This window comes from Diceros bicornis, chromosome X, assembly GCF_020826845.1.
Source record: "Diceros bicornis minor isolate mBicDic1 chromosome X, mDicBic1.mat.cur, whole genome shotgun sequence".
NCBI lineage: Eukaryota > Metazoa > Chordata > Mammalia > Perissodactyla > Rhinocerotidae > Diceros > Diceros bicornis.
In genome coordinates, this window is record NC_080781.1 from 59,897,230 (window position 1) to 59,916,546 (window position 19,317).

A 19,317-nucleotide genomic window follows, 5' to 3' on the forward strand; every position below is an offset into this window, starting at 1 on the left:
TATCTAACCTCATTTTTTTGCATTTGTATCCATTACCGTCTTATCATGGAAATAGGTAATTTTTCCTATTTGTGGTCTTCTCTTTTCCCCTTAAATAAGTCCCTTGAGCCTTTCTTGCAGTACTAGTTTCTTAGTGACAAACTCCTTTAATTTTTGCTTGTCTGGGAGACTTTATCTCTCCTTCCAATTTGAATGATAACCTTGCCGGGTAGAGTATTCTTGGTTGTAGGTTTCTTCCTTTTAGCACTTTAAATATATCGTGCCACTCTCTTCTAGTCTGTAAGGTTTCTGCTGAGAAGTCAGCTGATAGCTTTATGGCGTTTCCTTTGTATGTATCTTGTATTTCTCTTGCAGCTTTTAGGATTCATTCTTTATCTTTAATTCTAGACATTTTAATTATGATGTGTGTTGGTGTGGGCCTCTTTGGGTTTATCTTGTTTGGGGCTCTCTGTGCGTCCTATACCTGGATGTCTGTTTTCTTCCTTAGGTTAGGAAAGTTTTCAGCTATTATTTCTTCAAATAGATTCTCTGCCCTTTAGTCTCGCTCTTGTCCTTCTGGGACACCTATAACACAGATGTTACTGTGCTTGATGTTATCCCAGAGGTCCCTTAGACTGTCCTCACTCTTTTTAATCCTTTTTTCTTTTATCTGTTCAGCTTGGGTGATTTCTTCTAGTCTTTTATCCAGCTGGCAGATCTGTATCCTCTACTCAGCTTTTGAGTCCCTCTAGTGAATTTTTCATTTCCAGTATTGTATTCTTCATTGTTGATTGGTTCTTTTTTATATCTTCGATTTCTTTGTTGATGATCTAACTGAGTCCATCTATTCTTCTCCCCAGATCAGTGAGCATATTTAACAGTCTTTGTTTTAACTCTCTGTTGGGTAGGCTGCTCATTTCTGTTTCACTTAGCTCCTTTTCTGGGGTTTTGTCTTGTTACCTTACTTGGAACATATTCCTTTGCTTCCTCGTTTTGCCTCTTTCCCTGTGCTTGTTTTTATGTATTAGGTAGGTCAGCTATGTCTCCTGCTCTTGGAGAGTTGACCTTATATAAGTGATTCCTTATGAGGCCTGGCAGTGCACTTCCCTCGGTTCCTAATGTTCCAGGAATGACCCCTATGTGGGTTCCACGTGTCCTTCTGTTGTGGCATGATTGCTCTTGCCATATGTGTCCAGGGAGGCTGAGCTATGCCTCTGGCCAGCTGTTGTTATGCTCAGTTCCTTGTTGTTGTTGTAGGCCCTTCACTCTCTTTATCAGTTTTGCGGAGCCCCACTACATTTGGCTGCAAGTTCTAATAGCACATTCCTATTGCAGTATTTCTGTTGAGTAGGCCCCCAGCCTGGCAGGTTGATAGCCTCAGGGGCTTACAATTGCTATAAGCCTCCAGCCTTTAGGACTATTGTGAGCTCTCTGAGGATTACAGCTGGATGGGGCTGGCCTCAGGCACAGGAGCTTCTAATTGTTTCAGGCTTTGGAAGGTAGAGCTGATCCCCAATGTGGCTGTTTGAGAAGTACAAGTCTTCTGAACCCGGCAAGCCTCACCACCCACAGGTCCACACACACAGTCAACGTAGTCCTGCCCCATGTGCACACCCCAGCATCCTGAAGTGGACCCAGTCTCTCCAAGGCGGGTGCCCCACACACTCCACCACTGCCCCACATTCTCCACCTGCTCCTTGCGCACGCCCTGCCCCACAGAGAGGTGTACCCACTCACCAGCCTGTGGAGAACCCAGTCACCAATCTATGCAGGCCCACAAGTTTCCCGAGGGCTTGTTGTTGGTTGAGGCCAGTCCCTAGGGTGGGCTGCCCACCCTGGCTGAGCTGGATTAAATCGGTGCTCTAGTGGGTGGGGCAGACCCTGGGCTAGCAGGCCCCAGGGAGAACTTCAATGGTGTCTGCCAGCATCTGTGTCAACATGCCCACACCAGGCCACAACAATGGCCACTGCCAATGTCCCAGTCCCTGGAGAGGTCTCACCTCTCACCAAGATGCACTCAGAGCCTATCAGGTGAGTCTCTTTTCACCAAAGGGCTGTGTATCTTTCTTTCTGGTGATTTTAGGTTGCTTTCTGCAATGGGTGAGTTTCTGTGTGGGCCCTTTAAGAGCTAGTTTAATTTGTTTGTGAGCCAGCTTTTCTGGGGGTAGTCCCCAATGTTTTAGTAGCAAGCAAAGTCAGATATTATGCCACTCATCTCGATTGTGCTGCGTCCAAAAAATACCTACAGTGGGGTTCCTTCCCGGCTCAGGCCCTGCTCCTCCAGGGAGGGCTGCATACCTTTGGGCTGCTCCCGGGTGGCCATGAGGCACTGCAGCTTGTGAAAGTGGCATTTTATCTCTCCAGAAGGGAGTTTCTGCCTCTTCCACCTCAATTAGCATTGTCGTTTGTTGCAGGAATTCCTCTTATCCAGTTTTGAGTTCTGTATCAGGGGTAATTTTTCCAAGAGTAGTTGTAAATTGGCTATGTCTGCGGGAAGAGGTGACTTCAGAATCTGCCTACACCGCCATCTTGACTGCTCTCCCATTTATTTGTTTACTATCTGTCTTCCCCCATTAGTTTGTTGTTCCTAGGGGCATATATATCTGGCTGTTTTTTTCACTTCTCTATACCCAGCACTTCACACATAGTAAGTTCTCAGTAAATATTTGTTGAATTACTAGACCAAAGGAAAGGTTTTAATACATTGATGTTTGGACAAATCCTATCCCCACTCTGGGCTCTGGTTTATCCATTTGTATTATGTGGGGTATGGACCAAATAGTATCCAGTGGGGAACCCCAGCTTTTCCACTCCAATATTCTGTGATTAATAGGGAGTGGAGTGGTTGAAGACTATTTCCTGTAGAGAGCTAGATTTGAATTAGTTGGATATAAAGATGAATGGAGATGAAGTCAGAAGGCATCCAAGACTTAAATAGCAGATAAGACATCTGAAATACTTCTTTTACTGGTCTCAGGTAGGACCTTCCCTACCTTGGAGTCCGAGCTGTTAACCTGATGCAGAGGAATGCACACTGGCCCAGGAAGCAGAAAGCCTAGAGAGGTGTTATAGTGTAGTGCTTATTCAACCAGACAACGGAATCAGCCAGCTTGAGTTTTAATACTGATCCTGAAACTTACTAGTTGTGTGATCTCAGACAAATTACTTAGCCTCTATATGACTCAGTTTCCCCATCCACAATATGGGGATAATAATTTTTATTATACCTCACAGACTGATATATGTAAAGTACTTAAAACAGTGCTTGGCAATATGTTAGCACTATATAAGGGTTAGCAGTTACTGTTCTAGTCTCAGCTGTCCTATAACTGGATGAAACTCGGTGAGTCCCACCCCCTCTTCTAGTCCTCAGTATACAATGAGAGGTTTGGAAGAGGCAATCTCTCTTCAATCTCTCTTTTCCTCAATCATGTTCAGGGAGGAAAAAGTTAAACTATGGTTTGTATTGGATAGAGAGTAATTTTTACCTGAGGAGTCTCTATTTCTAAGGATTAGCTGCAGTTAGCTGGCTGAGAGTAATTAAATATTTTCTGTAGTCACCCTTTTACTGCTGTAGGCCAAGTTTACTCTCTCACTGCTATCAGGAAGGAGCATGCTCCTTTGACAGGGAGGAAAGAAATGGGACCAGTAGACTGAGAGGAAGGAGCAAATGGAAGCTGCAGGTCATGACATGCACTCTAAAGGACTATGGGCTATTTGTAAGTGCTTAGGACTAGGATTTGGAGACCTGAGTCTTGGCCCTGTGTCACAAGCTGTTGGATTGAGAACTTGAAGCATCCATGGCACCATGAAACACAAAACACTAAGAATGTCAGGGTTTAAATCTCAGTTCTGTTACTGACTCTTGGCTGTGTGATATTGAACAAATGAGATATCTTCTCTGGGCCTTAGTTTCCTCATCTCTGGTATTCTCTGATTATGCCCATTGCATTCTTGTGGCATTGACAGGAAGAAAGAACTCCCTTTCCCATTCCAGTGGGTTGCCTCATTGTCAGTCCTGAGAAAAGACTTGAGATGTAAGAAGGTTGATACTCTCAATGGAACTGAGCCATAAGATGTTATTTCCCAGCTCTTCCTCACCTCTGTCCTAAGAATCAGGAAGCCTGGGTTCTAGTCCAAGTCTACTGTTGACCTTTGGTGTGACCATGGGTAACTCCACTTCCCATTTGGGATCTCAGTTTCCCCATTTGTAAGAGCTATTTCAGCCCTGAAACTTTGTGATTCTATGGCTGAGCAAAAGCTGGCTAGGTTTTCCTTTGGAGATACTGCAACCTCAAATGACCCAGCAGCAATGCAGACACTGACCTGAAATGCACCATGTCATCATCAGAAAGGAAATACATGTTTCACCAACATAGACCTCCCCAAGGCAGGTTACAGTCACTTGCTTCCCAAATCTGAACTACATTTACAAGAAAAGAGGCCAATAGTTCCCACCTCCACGATGGCAAGGATGTGAAGAAATTGGATCACTCATACATTGCTGGTGGGAATGTAAAGTGGTATAGTCACTCTGGAAAACAGTTTGGCAGTCTTTTATAAAACTAAACATGCAATTACCATATCACACAACAATTTCACTCTTCAGCATTTTTCACAGAGAAATGAAAACTTATATTCATACAAAAACCTGTTCATGAATGTCCATAGCAGTCTTATATGTAAAGCCAAAAAACTGCAAACAACCCAGATGTCCTTCAATGAATGCATGGTTAAACTATGGTATGTTCATACCATGGAATACTACTCAGCAATGAAAAAGAAAGAACTATTGATGCACACAACTTGGATAGACCTCAAAGGCAATTATGCTAATTGAAAAAGCCAATCCCAAAAGGTTACATTCTGTATGATTCCATTTATATGGCATTCTCAAAAAGACAAAAATATAGTGATGGAGAACAGATCAGTGGTTACCATTGGTTAGACTTGAGGGAGGGTGTGATTATAAAGGGGTAGCACAGGAGAATTTCTTTGTCATGATGGAACAGTAGTGGTTGTTACATGAATCTATACCTTTGATAAAATTTCCCAAAACTGCACACATATACACTCACACACACATATTATGTATAAACACTGGTGAAATTTGAATAAGGTCTGCAGTTTAGATAATATTATTGTTCCCATGTCAGTTTCCTGGCTTTGATAATGTACTATGGCTGGGTAAGATTTTATCATTGGGGAAAACTGAAACTGGGTGAAGGGTACATGGGAACTCCCTATAACATTGTCACAACTTCTTATGAGTCTAAAGTTATTTCAAAATAAAAATATTAAAAATTAGCTAGTGAGCAAGGCCCTGAGGGTAAATGACACTGGAAATTTTGCTTATGAGGCAGAAGTGAGTGGCCTGGAGCTCAGATGCAGTCCATTAGACTTAGAGTCAGGAATATCTGAGCTCAAATCCCAGTTCTGCTATTTTCTAGTTATGTGATGGATAAGTTGCTTGATCTCTAGGCACTTTAGTTTACTCATCTGTTATGGGGATGATGATAGTTACTTCCCTGGCTGTGTTGAGATTTAAAGTACCCAGAGCATGGTGAGTATTCAATAAGCACTTATTTCCTTCCTGGAATTTTCCAGTGTTTCAAAAAGAGGCTGTCATTCAGGATCCCAAATTTCATTGATTGATTGTGGGATTCACAAGAGAGGAACACAAGCAAAGACTATGACGGTCTACAGTATTTCCATATACCAGGTGCCTACCAAATGAAGAGAACAAAGTCAGCTTTAGCACTTCAAGTATTTGAGAACCCAGGATAAGGTCTCTATTCAAGAGATCTGGGACACCCCTGATCATTTTATTTCTGCCAAGTGTTTCTTCCCGAAAGACAGACATTACTGGTTTACTTCTTTGCATATTGTAAACTGGCATTTTGTAATATTGTACCTGAGTTTAAGACCTAATGGCAGCTTAGAGGGCATCCAGTGCTACCGTTGGCACTGGATGATGCTTATTTGATGCTTGAAGACTTTGTAGAACATCTCTGGTGGAAAGCCATCTAGCCTCTGTGTACAGACCTCATGCACCATCTCCCAAGCCATCCAATTCCACTTCAGGAGCTCAGGATATTGGAAAGTACTCCATTACCTCCCACCCTGGGGCCCCACAGAACCTATATGCTTCTTCTACAGGACAGAGACCTGGTGCCCCTGAGTTCTTAGTGAGCCTCAGACCTTTCCATTCTCTTTTCTGTCTGTATCTACTCTTTCCCTTGGTGATCTTATCCAAGACCTTGGCCTTAATTATCATTCATATGTTGAAAACTCCCAGAATTATATTTATAGCCCAATTCTTCTTTCTGAACAGTAGACCTCTATGTCCAACTGTCTACTTGACTTCTCTATTTGGATGTCACAAGGGCATCTTTATCTCCACATTGCTCAACATGATCTTGCTCTCCAAGTCTGATTCTTTCCCAGAGTTCTCCTCAGTGAATGGCTCCACCATCCATCCAGAGACCTGGAAGTCATTCTTGACATTTTCTTCCCCCTCAGCCACACATCCAATCTATCACCACATCCTGTCAATGCTACCTACTTCCTAAATAGCTCTTGAATATGTTTTTACTATTTCCAATAATATTATTCCTCATTCCATTACCATAACCCTAACCTCTTACTTGGACTACTGAAATGACCTCCCACCAGTTATTTCTGAATCTACACTTGACATGTTTTCCGTACTGCAGCCAAAGTGATGTTCCAAAAACACAAGTCTGATCATATCAGCTAGCCCTGTCCTTTCCTAGAACCACTTTAATGGTTGCTTCCTATTACTCTTAGAATAATGACCAAAATCCTTACCATGGCCTAAAGACTCTGCATGGTCTGGCCTGGCCTATTTCTCCCATTCTTCTTTCACTATATTTTCCCTCATTTATTCAGCTCCAGCCTCATTGCCTTTATTTCAGTTTCTTAAATGAACTATGCTTTCTCCTGCCACAGTGCCTCTGCACATGCTTTTCTATCTGGAACAACTCTTTCCACACATATCTTCTTTACCTGGTTTTCTTCTGCTCTTTCTTAACATCATAATTTGTGTCTCTTTCTCAGGGAAACCTACTCTGACATGCTTGACTAAGTCAAGTCCTACTTTTTTTATACATTTTCATAACCCTATGTACTTCTCCCTCCTAGCAATTATCCTACCTGTAATTTTACATTTTTGTGTGGTTTTTAAAATTAATTTGTCTCTCCCTTAATAAACTGTAAACTCAGAGAAGTCAGGGACCGAGTCTGTTTTGGTTCATGATTGTATCCCCAGCAACTAGCAACACACCTGGCATACAGTAGGTATTAAAAACTTTGTGGCAAATAAAATAAATTAAAATGCTGAAGAAGGCAGGGCCTGCTAGGGACTGGGGTGTCCAAGATGGTGATTGGGGGTTGTACGGGTAGAGAAGTGAGAGATGAAAGCATTTATTACAGCATTATGCCAGTGGGAATCAGAAAAAGAGAGTAGACAGGAATAATGAGTTAGCAACCTATAGCTAGTGATTCAAGATATCTTAGGCCAAGTAACCCGTGCATCATTCCAAGTGGTTCCAAATAGTAAGGCAGTAGGAAAATTAAGAGACATAATTAGGAGATCTTGGTCCCTTTGAAAGTTTAGAGACTTGTAACTCTTCCCTACTCTGAACTACAACCTCTTAGAAAAATACTGGGTGTTTCCTTAGACACTATCTAGCTCAATCCTTAATGGTAAAGATGGAAGAAAGGTTTTTATAAGATCATCTACTTTAGAAGCAGAGGTTTCACTAGGTCAGTTCAGGCATAAACTCTTCCATGAAGCCACCTTAGATCACGAGTGCCCCCTTTCTACCTTAGGTATATCTTTATCATACCCCAGTGAAATGATTTGTAGACATGTCTGTCACATCATTAGACAGTGGATTCCTCAAAGTCAATAGCTGTGTCTTAGTCATCTCTGTACCCCAAAGCTAAAGATAGGGCTTTTCATAGAGTAGATGCTTAGTAAATTCTTGTGGATTGAATGAATGAATGAAGAAAACCCAGGTCTCCTCACTCCCCGGTGCAAAGTTCTTCCATTGTATTGTTCTCCTTCATTCAATTTTCCAAACTAAAACCCTCTGGGGATGATCTGCCCTCAGGAAAAAGAGCTCTAGATGATTGACCAGAAGATTTACCCAGGTTTTGTACTTGCTTTGTCACATAGCAGCTTTGTGATTTTAGGCAAGTCACATTAACCTCTGAACCTCAGTTTTTGGAATTGTAAAACGGGAACACTGAATTCTACCCTGCCTACTTTGCAGGATTGTAAGGCCTTGAGACAACGATTTTTAAAAGGCCCTCTGTCAGTCCTAAAATATCTCATATGTATGGGATTGGAATTACGGTTGCATCTTGTTCCCTCTTGTGTCTACATGAGGGAAGTGATTCTCCTCTTGGCTCCTTCACTCCTAGCCCTCAAGATCAAGGAGAATCTATCTGACTTCTAACCATCAGCACAACTATAGTACCTTTAGGACAAAGAGTCCAAATACTGACATAAAAGAGAAATGGAAAGCCATGCTTCCAACCCTGGAGAAACTCTTAGTCTGATGAGGCATGATCATCAAGGCAAAATATGGGACTAATGCAAGGAGACCTGGGCACCACCTCCACCACCCATGAGGAAAATGACACAGCTGATGCTGTAAGTAGCCCTTTTTGTGGCCCTAAGACAGGGTTAACATCTCCCAGATATGTTGGCATAAGAAGGCAGGTACCAGTGAAAAGCCATAAAAATGCAAAAGTTCATGTTGTAACTAGCAAACAGAGTAACCTATTTACATTTAATAATTGACCTTAAATACTAGGCTGCCTGTGTATCTCCCCAGTACTTATCACAATGAAATCACAGAGCATGCACTTCTTATTGAGTGAATGACTAACTGAATGAATGAGGATCCCCATAACAGAAGGACAATCTGTATTTTATTATTCTATTGTGGCCTTCTTAACAAGTCTTCATAAAAGGCAGTAATTAATGAATAGTTATGAGGTATTAGTGAATGAAACTCTAGACCTAAATCTTTATACTCCTTATGTGACTTTGATCAAGTCCTTTCTGCTCTTTGGGCATCAGTTCTCTCACTCTGTGATCACTGAGGCACCTTCTATCTTTGGCAATCAATATTTCTTCCACTTGGGAACCTCTAATGCTTTTTATGAGGAATGATCCTAGACAGAATTATTAGAAGGCCTGGGCAGGCGTAGTAATTTCAAGAACTTCCTGCTTGTTAACTTTCATTATTTCCATGTTGATTAATTAGCTTTGGCTCCCAAAGCTAACTGTAAGGTGATTTTTCACCTTATTTGTTTTCTTCCTCTAGTTCTCTATCTTCTAACAAGCCAGGGCAGGTCCTGCTAGTTCACATGGTACAACTAGGACTACCAAGCTACATAGAAATGAGACAGAGCCAGTGGGCATCCTCTTGACATGCCTCAGGCAAGTTAATGCACAGTTGCAAAGAAGAACAGAATTTGCCAGTCTGCATTCCCCCCCAAGAAGTCTGTGGGGAGTCTGTCACTGACTAGGACAGTGAATTCTGGTAAATACAAGATTGTGATTTAGATTTCCTTTCTATTTCAGTTAAATGCAGTTTGATAAACATTGAGCATTTCTCCCATACAAGGCATGTGCCAGAGACTGGGAATACAGAAGAGCAGCAGTACAATGATGATCAAGACTTAGGCCCTGGCCTCCAAGAAATAAGACTCTATTAGTAGAGACAGCACAGAAAAAAATAGCTAACATAAAGCAGGCAAGTGATAAATGGAGGTACATGCAGCATGCTGCTGCCTGAGCTCACACTAAGTCCAGTGTGGGTGGGCATGGCTCTTGGGAACAGGTGATAGAAGGTTCATTAGGCACCACAGAGGAGGAGCCTCCATGTATCTATTTAACTCAACATCTAGAATGGCTTCATTCCAGCTATTAAAGTGACCCAGAAGTAAGTCACCTAGGTAATTAATTCTGCTCAATTTATACTTTCCTCTATAGGCCAGGGAATAACTCTTAACTTTCAAATATGTATGTGAGGATGGGTAGGGACTAAGTAACTAAGGAGAGACCCTCTCTACCCTGGATATTTTATTTTGCACTTAACGAGTACCCTTTCTGGCAATTTTACTTGAAATTCAGAATTATCTCCATGCATTTTCTACTTTTAATGATTCTGAAATAATTTCTCTTTATTTTAATGAAAATAACCTAACTATCCTAACTAAAATAAGTAATTCTATATCCATATGGGCCACTTTTAGACAATGGTTCTCAAATGTTGCAGTGGTTCTCAAACTTTGCTGCACATTAGAATTATTTGAAGAGCTTTTAAAAATCCCCAATACCCAGAACCACAGAAGGCTAATTATATAAAACCTTTTGGAGGTTGGACTCACTCATCAGTAGTATTTAAAGCTAGCCAGGTGATTCCAATTTGTGGGCAAGTTGGAAAAGCAGTGGGCTAGTTGTTATTTGCAAGACTAGTTGACTTCTCATTTAGTCCAATTAAAACAAGCATTTAAAAACCATGAGTGCCACATTTGGACATGTGGGTTATTGCAGTGCTTCTCAAACTTGATGTGCGTACCTGGGCATCCTGTTAAAATGCAGATTCTGATTCAACTAGTTTGTAATGGGACCTGACATTTTGCATTTATAATGAGCCCCCAAGTAATGTGGATCCTGCTGATCCAGGGACCATATTTTGAGTTGCAAGGGGCTAGTGGTTATACGCAAGGCTGGTTCCCTGAAGCAAAATGGGAGTGAGAGAAAGAAATTATTCACCGCATTTGTCTGCTGGGGTCAGTCATCTTTCTTTTACTCTCCTCCATTTGGATCCCAAGTGCAAAGAATTGAGTTCAGTTCACAGCAGAACTATCTCCATGATCAGCATCTCTCATCTCCCAATGATTACTTGAAAAATAATTTCTGAGTTCAAAAGTTGAAATGCTGGGCCGGCCCTGTGGCTTAGCGGTTAAGTGCGCGCCCTCCGATCTGGCGGTCCGGGGTTCGGATCCCGGGCACACACCGCTTCTCCGGCCATGCTGAGGCCGCGTCCCACATACAGCAACTAGAAGGATGTGCAACTATGACATACAACTATCTACTGGGGCTTTGGGGGGGGGGATAAATAAATAAAACCTTTAAAAAAAAAAAAGTTGAAATGCTATGGCAGGGAGATGAGCACCTGAGAGAGAGGGTACACAAATTAGACAGATGCTAAACAATGGTGTGAATGCACAACAATAACAATACCTTACCATCAAACAGTGTTTCCCTATATGTGAACATGTATGAGCCTCACAACCATGCTATGGGGGAAGCAAGACAGAGATTATTATGCACATTTTACTGCTGAGAAAACTGAGACTCAGAAATGCTCAGTGACTTGTCTGAGCTCATAAAGGGAGCTAGGAGAAGAGAGAGAGTCAAAATCCTTGGTCTCCCGGCAGCAAAGGCTAATGTTCTTTTCACTAAACAAAGAGATGATCAGCAGTGTGAGACAGGGAGGGAGAGTGTACCCAGTATAAGTTTGGTAAACATTGCCCTTTCAAAATACAGAAACATAAAAAATAATAACTTCCTTAAATCTCCATTCACTAGCTAAGGGAAGATGATGGGCAGATGGATGTTTTGTGATCTCTTGTGCAAAGAATATGCATTATGTGTTTAAAATTATTTGAAATCATATGCTTTTGATGAGAGAGGCTCCCAGCCAAGCACACTGCCTTCTCCAGACAGCATCACTGGATACTTCCTGAATCTATAACATTTTTTTCAGCCAATTTCCTTCACCTGTCTTGGAGGCCAGTGCCCTACCTGCAGTGGTAAAGACCACTGAGACCAATAGGGGTTGGATGCCGTAGCATACATAAAAAGCCCACTCAGCCAATGCAGAAATGTGTGGCTGTGCTTTATGCCATGCTGATCTCTTCAAGCTCCCAGCCCCATATGCTTGTTAGTTAGCCAGGCTAGGCTTAGAGAGAAAAATGTTGCAACACTACGAGCAGCTACTGAAAGGGATATAGCAGGCTATAGTGAAAAAGAATATGAGGTTAGAAGGTAAAGCAAAACAAAACAAAACAAAAATTCCTGCATTTTGGTAAATCTTGTCCAATGAACAGGTGCATGTCACTTTCACATGTTTGAGCCTCACTTGCCTTGTCAGTAAAATGGAGATAACTTTACATACCTGAGAAGGTTGCTATTATCATCAGATGAAGTAAGGATTATGAAAGTACTTGCATGATTGTAAGATGCTCTACACTGGTAAGGGCCTATTATTATGATCATTTTTACTCTTGAAAATAAGAAGAACTACCTCAAGCCACTTTTCTCAAATGCAGCCTTCTAAAGAGCTGAAATCTGCCTCTCTCTAACACCCACCCATGATCACACAATGTGTGTGGCAGAAATTTGCTTGCCTCCTTTGTGGCTGCTTGGGGATCTTTGATGCCTAGATGATGATGATGAAGAAGATGATGATGATGATGATGATGATGATGATAATGAATTTCTGCTTATGCTTTAATAAGTAGTTATTGACAATAGGTAACTCCTTTATTGACTCCTCTAGGAGAAGAAGGGTGCAGCTGCTAGCTCTCTCCACACCCTTGGTGATTGGGAGTGGATAGGAAGTCTTGAAACTGTAGTTGAAACAAATACCAGAATTTCTCAAGTGACAGCTTACTGCAGAGCAAAGCATCCTGGACTGACAGTCTCCTCATTTCTCACTTCTAGTCCTGGTGCTAATTATCTTTGTGACCTTCCTTAAGCTCTTTCACTCCCAAGCCTCCATTTCTCTACCTGTAAATTGATGGGGGAGGGGTGGGAGATGATAAGGAAAGGATACTCAAACCCTGAAAGGTTCAGGGCACTGTTGTGTTCCCTCCAAGCACCTCTAGGGAAGCAGCTCAATTGCTTTAGTTGTGGCTAAAGGGTCTCCAGATCCCTTTTCCAGGAGGCAGCTTAAAACTCCCAAGAAAATAGTCAGTCTCGAAACCACCAGCCCCAGCCTCTTTTCCACCACAACTCCAAAGACTGAACTTCATCTCCCTTTCCCTGCAGCATCAGGCTGTGCGAGAATTGACTTACAAAAGCTTCCCAAATTCTAAACCCTCTTTGGGATCACGTCTTCAGTCTTCTTACTAACCTGCCACAGTCCAGATCCCAAAGTAGTACTCCCTGGGTGTTGGAGGAGACTACAGTGTCTCCCAAGGGGGCCAGACTCAGAACCCTAGGGTCACTGCATGTGGTTTTGAAGCTGCTGGCTGCTCATTGGAGAAAGCAGAGCATGCATCAGCATCATCATCGTGAAAGTCTCCCCCTTCTAGGTGACCCTTACTTGGGCTCACAGACTCTACGGTGTCCCCTCCCGATTCTTTGACTGCCCCCTCACTCATTCTTCTTGCACAGCCTTCAAATCTGTGCAGGCTCTTCCTGGCAACCACTCTCCGCCAACGCCACCCAGGTCGCTGGCTCCGAATGTGGCGTGCAACTTGTTGGTCAGATCATGATTCTGTCCAATTGCCACTGCAGTCTCCACAGCCCCCTCTTAGTTCCCTGCCCCACAGCTCCTAGCCAGTATTTCGGGCACTGGTGCAGAAGAACCAGAGAGAGTAAGGAAAAGGATAGGTGAAGAAGGCAGATTGTGGAGGTTGTCTAGAGAACCCCTCAAGTCCTGCCTCCCAGATGCAGCAAGAAGGAGGAGGGGGAGCCAAGGAAGTGCAGCGAAAGGAGGGGGGCCTGAGACAGGAGCTGCAAAGACTTTACCAACCAGTTTGGCTCCCCAGCCCGATGGACAGGGCGGGGTTTCAGCCGCGGCTCCCGTGCGGGGCCCCTCGAATTTCTATAAAGGGCGCCTGCAGAAGGCGCTGAGGGCACTGGTTCAGAGCGCTAGTGGCAGCATCTGGCTCTGCTGTGCCCGCGGCGCAGACTGGCATTAGAAAGATTCAAAGACTGATTGACGGCAACAGAAATATAGTCGGAACAACCCTGGGTTGCTCGAAGGAGGAGCGGTGTGGGGGCAGCACTTGGCGCTGCTGTCTCCAGTTTAGAACGGGCGCTGCCTGCGCTCCCCAAGCTGTCGGGTATTTGGAGCCCGCCGCGTTCCCCCGCCCCGTGCTCCACTGCCCAGCTCAGCTCCTTGCACTTGCCCACTCCGAGTCGGTTCAGCGGTCCAGTCTTTTTGCCTTCCTTCTTGCTCGTCCCCTGAGGCTAGCACTACTCCCTCTTTCCCTCCTCCACACACACACCTTAGAGAGCACCCTCTCTGCTGAAAGCTTCCTGACGCTGAGCAGAGCTCGCCCAGCGCTCTGTGGAGATCCCTCACCTCTCCCTCTCTCTTCCCTAGGCACTCCCTGACCCAGTAGCTTACGGACCTTGAGGTTCTCCAAAGGTGTCAAGCTGGTCGTCCAGCCCACAGAATTGCCCGGAGAGGCTTTCCTGAAGCCTGGCACCATGAGCTACCGGGGATGAGCTGACCCTCCAAAGCTCTGAGAGGGCCAAGCGGTTTTAATGACCTGATTACCTCCACTGCCTCCCAGGTGCTGCACTTTATGTCCAATGCTGCTTCTGCTGTCTGCCACTCAGGTCGTGATAGCGTGCTCTCCATGATCCATAAGCTGCCCAACCACATCCGGAACATGGGCAACCTGGCTAATACGTCAGGTCTCATGGCTTTGGAGATGGTGTCCCAGGATGAGCATGTGCAGTTCTGGCTATTGATAGGGCACACCACAGTGGTCTTGGCTGCATCCTAGGCAATTGGGTCTTAAACCGTGTGATTATGAAATACAATAGGGTGCACACTGCCACCAGCCTCCTCATAGTCAATATCTCCATGACCAACATGATGGTGGCTCTTCTCAGGCCTCCCTTCACCATAGTAGGCTGTGTTCAGAGGAGGATGATCACAGGCCATGACAGCAGAAACACAACTTTGCACTTGCAACAGAGAGAGCTGCGTGGTAGAAAAGAGAGCTGGAGTGGAGTGGGTTTGGTTGATTCAGAGAGCGTTTGCGCCTAGAGACGGGAATAACAGAGATGTTGTAAAGAGTTTGGAAACTGGGGAGTGGGCTGTTACAGGCATGATTGTGGTTGTTTTGCTGAGCTAATCTCCTACCTTGGCAGATGCTGAGAGATTTAGGTTGCCCAGGGAGGCAGTGGGGCCCTGTTGCAGGTAAGCTTTGGACTGACATGTGAGTCCCAGCTTTGTCACAGAGACCTAGTGTTGGTTTCCTCATCTTTCATATGCAGTGCTTGGACTGGAAGGTGGCTAACAATGTTTGTGATTTGGGGTCTGTGTCTTCAAGCTGGAAAAGATGAGAGGTGCATGAGAACTGCAAGGTGAAAACGTTTATTTGCTTTTTGAGACAATGCCAGTTTGGTGAAGCAAGGAGGCTTTTACCTATGTTTTGGAGCTTGTAAGAGTTGAAAATCCAGGGCTGAATTCCCATGCCTTACTGTGCCCTTTCTCCCACAGGTGCTCTATCTGTGTAATTCCTTGGTTTTTGAGAAGATAACATGCCATCTCAATCATTTTGCTCCGTACTCTTGTGCTATTTCCCTGGACTGACCTTGGGTATGTGTTTCCCAGGCCTCTTCAGGTCTTGTAAAAGGGTAGGTTCTTCTAGATACATGGAAGCAGCTAAGATCACAAATAATCTATAATGTTCTTTGAGTTCCTTGAGACTACCTATGTGAATGTATATCTATAATTTAGGAGGACTGTAAGATGGTGAAATATAGACCGTCACCAAATCAAATCTTACATAATAAAAATGCCACCATCTTTGATATGGTGCTATGAGAACAGAGATGTGGCAATAAGCAAATGGTTAAAAAGTACCCTCCTTCTCCTTTGGAAAACATTTTTTATTTGTTGCATTGCAGGACCAGCTAAGGGAAGAAGAGGGAAGAGATGAGTCAGAGGAGGGTATGGCTTCAGGGCTGGTGGTGGGTTGAGTCTGGGATGTGGGCATGAAGTCTGTGAATGAGGACTTAGCAAATGAAGTTGGAAGGCATAGAGAGTCTTGAGGAAGAAGGAGTTGGGAGGAGGGCTGGAAGTGATTTAAAAGGAATGAGGTGGGGCAGAGGATGAGAAGCTGGGAGGAGTTACATTGTTAATCAGTTGGAAGGGAGCCAGAAAACAAATGAAGTGGGAGGGACATAGAGGAAGATTGAAGGGGTTGTGGCTGGATCCAGATGGAAGGGGCCATGGAGGCATCTAGGTGACAGGAAATGGAGGGAGATGGGAGAGGGAATAGAAGAAAGGACATAGGGAGGGAAGGAGGTAGGGAGAAAAAAGGGAGGGAGGGAGGGAAGAGTAGCCATGGAGGGATCAAGGTGGGAGCGGGTGGAGGGAGAAGGGCATGAAGGGAGCCAAGTGGAAGAAAGGATGGAGGGATGTGGGGTGCTTACTCATCCATATATGATAAAGGAAAAATAAGTCACACTTTTGGACATCCAACCCTCTTCTCCACTGAACTTCCTACTCAGAAACAGAAGCTTTGAAGTCAGTCCATTTGGATTCCTGTCTTCCCATTGAAATGTTTCTCTCGACACTAGTCAATGTTGTTCTTTCATAAAACAAAATGCCACTCATCTGTCTACTGAACTAGTACAGAAAGCACATTACCCCCCGCCTCCCAAGTCTTTGCACCTTTGCAAAAGAATGAATGGCTAATAAGTAGCCCTAATTTGAGTTGTTGAATTGTGGTGGGGTCCTTTTTCTTCCAGGTGATGCTATATCCCCTGAAGTCCCAAATTACTCCAATGCAAGGTAATGTTTGCGTCATTCTCATCTGGATTGTTAGCACCTATGCTGCTTTGCCACATTCCATATACCAAAAGCTTTACCGAGTGGAGATTCGATAAGAGGAACACAGGCTGGCCAGTGTTTGGATTCCAGCAAAACACGACCTTGGAGTAGGAGCTGTAATAGCACATTTCCAAACATGGGTACGGCAATAAATTTCTCTAAATTGGTATTTATTAAGAGTACCCAAGAACTCTCATGACAATGAGTTGTTAGGCATATCACTTTCTGTTTGGGGTCCATGGCTTCCCTGTATGTCACATGAGAGGTCTGGAATAGGTGAACCCTAAAGCTCTCGGCTTTATAACTAGTCTTCAGGCCCAATGTACACACAAATAGTAAATATGTCTCTTCTTTAAGGCCTCACTGCCTTAAAACACCTAGCTGTGGGCCTTAGGGAAAAGGCAAATAAAGTTAATGTTTCTCTTTCTCTGTCTCTCTTATAACCTAGAAACATAACTGAAGAAACGTTCTGCCTCCTCAGTTTCCCATATATTTCCACATGGAAATACCTTGACCTGAGCACTTTTTTGCTCTTCTTCATCTTGCCATTGATGGCGCTGGTGGTCATCTATGGTCATGTGGCCAAGAAGCTGTGGATCCATAATGCTGTTGATGACATCAACATCTACACCTACATCTGCCAGCGTGGGAAGAAGCAGACCCTGAAGATGTTGATGATGGTGGTGCTTGTCTACACTATCTTCTGGCTTCCCCTCAACCTCTACCTGATGCTGCCATCCAGTGAATCCATCTCAAGCCACAAGGGTCTCTACTTCTTCCTCCACTGGCTGGCAGTTAGCAGCTACTGCTACAATCCCTACATCTACTGCTGGCTCAGCAATAGCTTCCACATTGAAGTTCAGAAAGTCATCACAGAAGTCCAGAAGATGCTGCTAGGTGGAATCAGCCAACAGCGAGGGGAGCACCGCTGGTTTAGCTCTGTCTCACCCACTCACCACCCTCCTTGGGTGGATCTCAATCCTGGAATGCCCAAATTACCACAATTCAAAGATTTCAATGAGCTACCCAGTACCCTTCCCTTCCCAGAGGTAGAAATCTCCTTTCTCTAGCCAACAGTGCCTAGAGTTTAAGCTGCCGAGACCGCGATAGGTTATCCATCTGCAAAATCTCTGAGATAGGGTGGGGCCAAAATAATTTGGTTTCTTTAATTTTTTATGATGGGGGGAGTGGAGGGACGGATTGGAACTTGAGGGATGGGGGCCATATGAACCATCATATGTGTCTCACTTGCTCTTTCATTTCCTTTTCTCTGTCTTTTCTCCTGTTTCCCGTTCCTACTTTTTTCTCTCTCCTGACAGTGAGTAAACTGAAGATATTAGATCTCCAGTCTCATCAGAGGTGTTTTTCCATCACTCAAAGGAAAGTTACGCTCTGATTTGGGGTGTCCTGAATTCCACCTCTGATTTTGGCCACTGTTCCCCTCTCCATTTTTTGTGTGCCCACCTGGCCATGGCACTTGTCTTCTGACATCATGCACATCATCTCAGGTGCTAAGAGCTCCCAGAGATTCTTATTTGTATTTTATTTAGATGGTCAAGAAGCCAGTATCTCTATTGTTCCCAAAATATTCCCAGGAAAATGCCAAAAGAAAAAGATATAGTATCTGAAATTTTATCAGGTGCTCTGGGAACGTACAGCACTTTGTAAATGCAAATAGTCATATCTTATTTCCTTATGGCAGAGTGAGAATGAGAAATCTTACAGGAAAAGATAAGGCAGTTAATGGCTCACCCCACATCACCTGGGTTACTTCCGCAGGTTGCAAATACAGTAATTTGGTGATAGCTTCCCTTTGAATGTGTTGACAATTTAAGTGCCCAATTTAGCACTCCAAAACATCCTCCCTATTTCTTGACCCTACATTTAACATCATACCTTGTCTCATGTAAACTTGTATTATCTAGTTTTGCCTTCCATTTTCTGAAAAAAGAGAAAGTGTAATTGTTCACTGTTGATTTAATTGTGTCCATCTTTCTAAGCTACACAGGTTTCAACTCAGCAGGAGAGATGAAGAGGAAGTAATTATATCATCTTTCCCCTGCCACTGCCTTTCATCTGGAGACAATATTATTAAGGCATTTAGAAGGGCATAGCTGACTGTGTATGTCAGGATGATGCCAGAATGAGGGTGAAATTTCTTCTCCTCCTCCTCATTTTCCTCTCCTCCTCTTGGTTCCTTTCCTCACTACCCTCGTCATCCCCCTTTTCATCTCCTCCTTGCCCCTGCTTCTTTCTTTCCTTCCTCTCCTCCTTCTCCTTTCCCCCTTGGTCTTCTCCTCCTCTACACTTTCTGTTCCAGCATTCTCTTCCTCCTTCTCCTCTTCCCCTTCTTCTTCCTCCAAATTCCTCCCTTTCTCCCACCATCTTTCCATGTCTCCTTCGTTCCCCTCCTCCTCTCCTTCCCCCACTTCCCCCTTCTTCTTCCTCCAAATTCCTCCCTTTCTCCCACCATCTTTCCATG

The 19,317-nt window shown here is 43.9% G+C and overlaps 1 pseudogene; it reads left to right on the plus strand.

Annotated features, from left to right (window-relative positions):
* The first annotated feature begins 14,499 nt into the window (after positions 1–14,499).
* LOC131400283 (G-protein coupled receptor 83-like) lies at positions 14,500–17,926 on the plus strand (annotated as a pseudogene).
* The last annotated feature ends 1,391 nt before the right edge of the window (positions 17,927–19,317 follow it).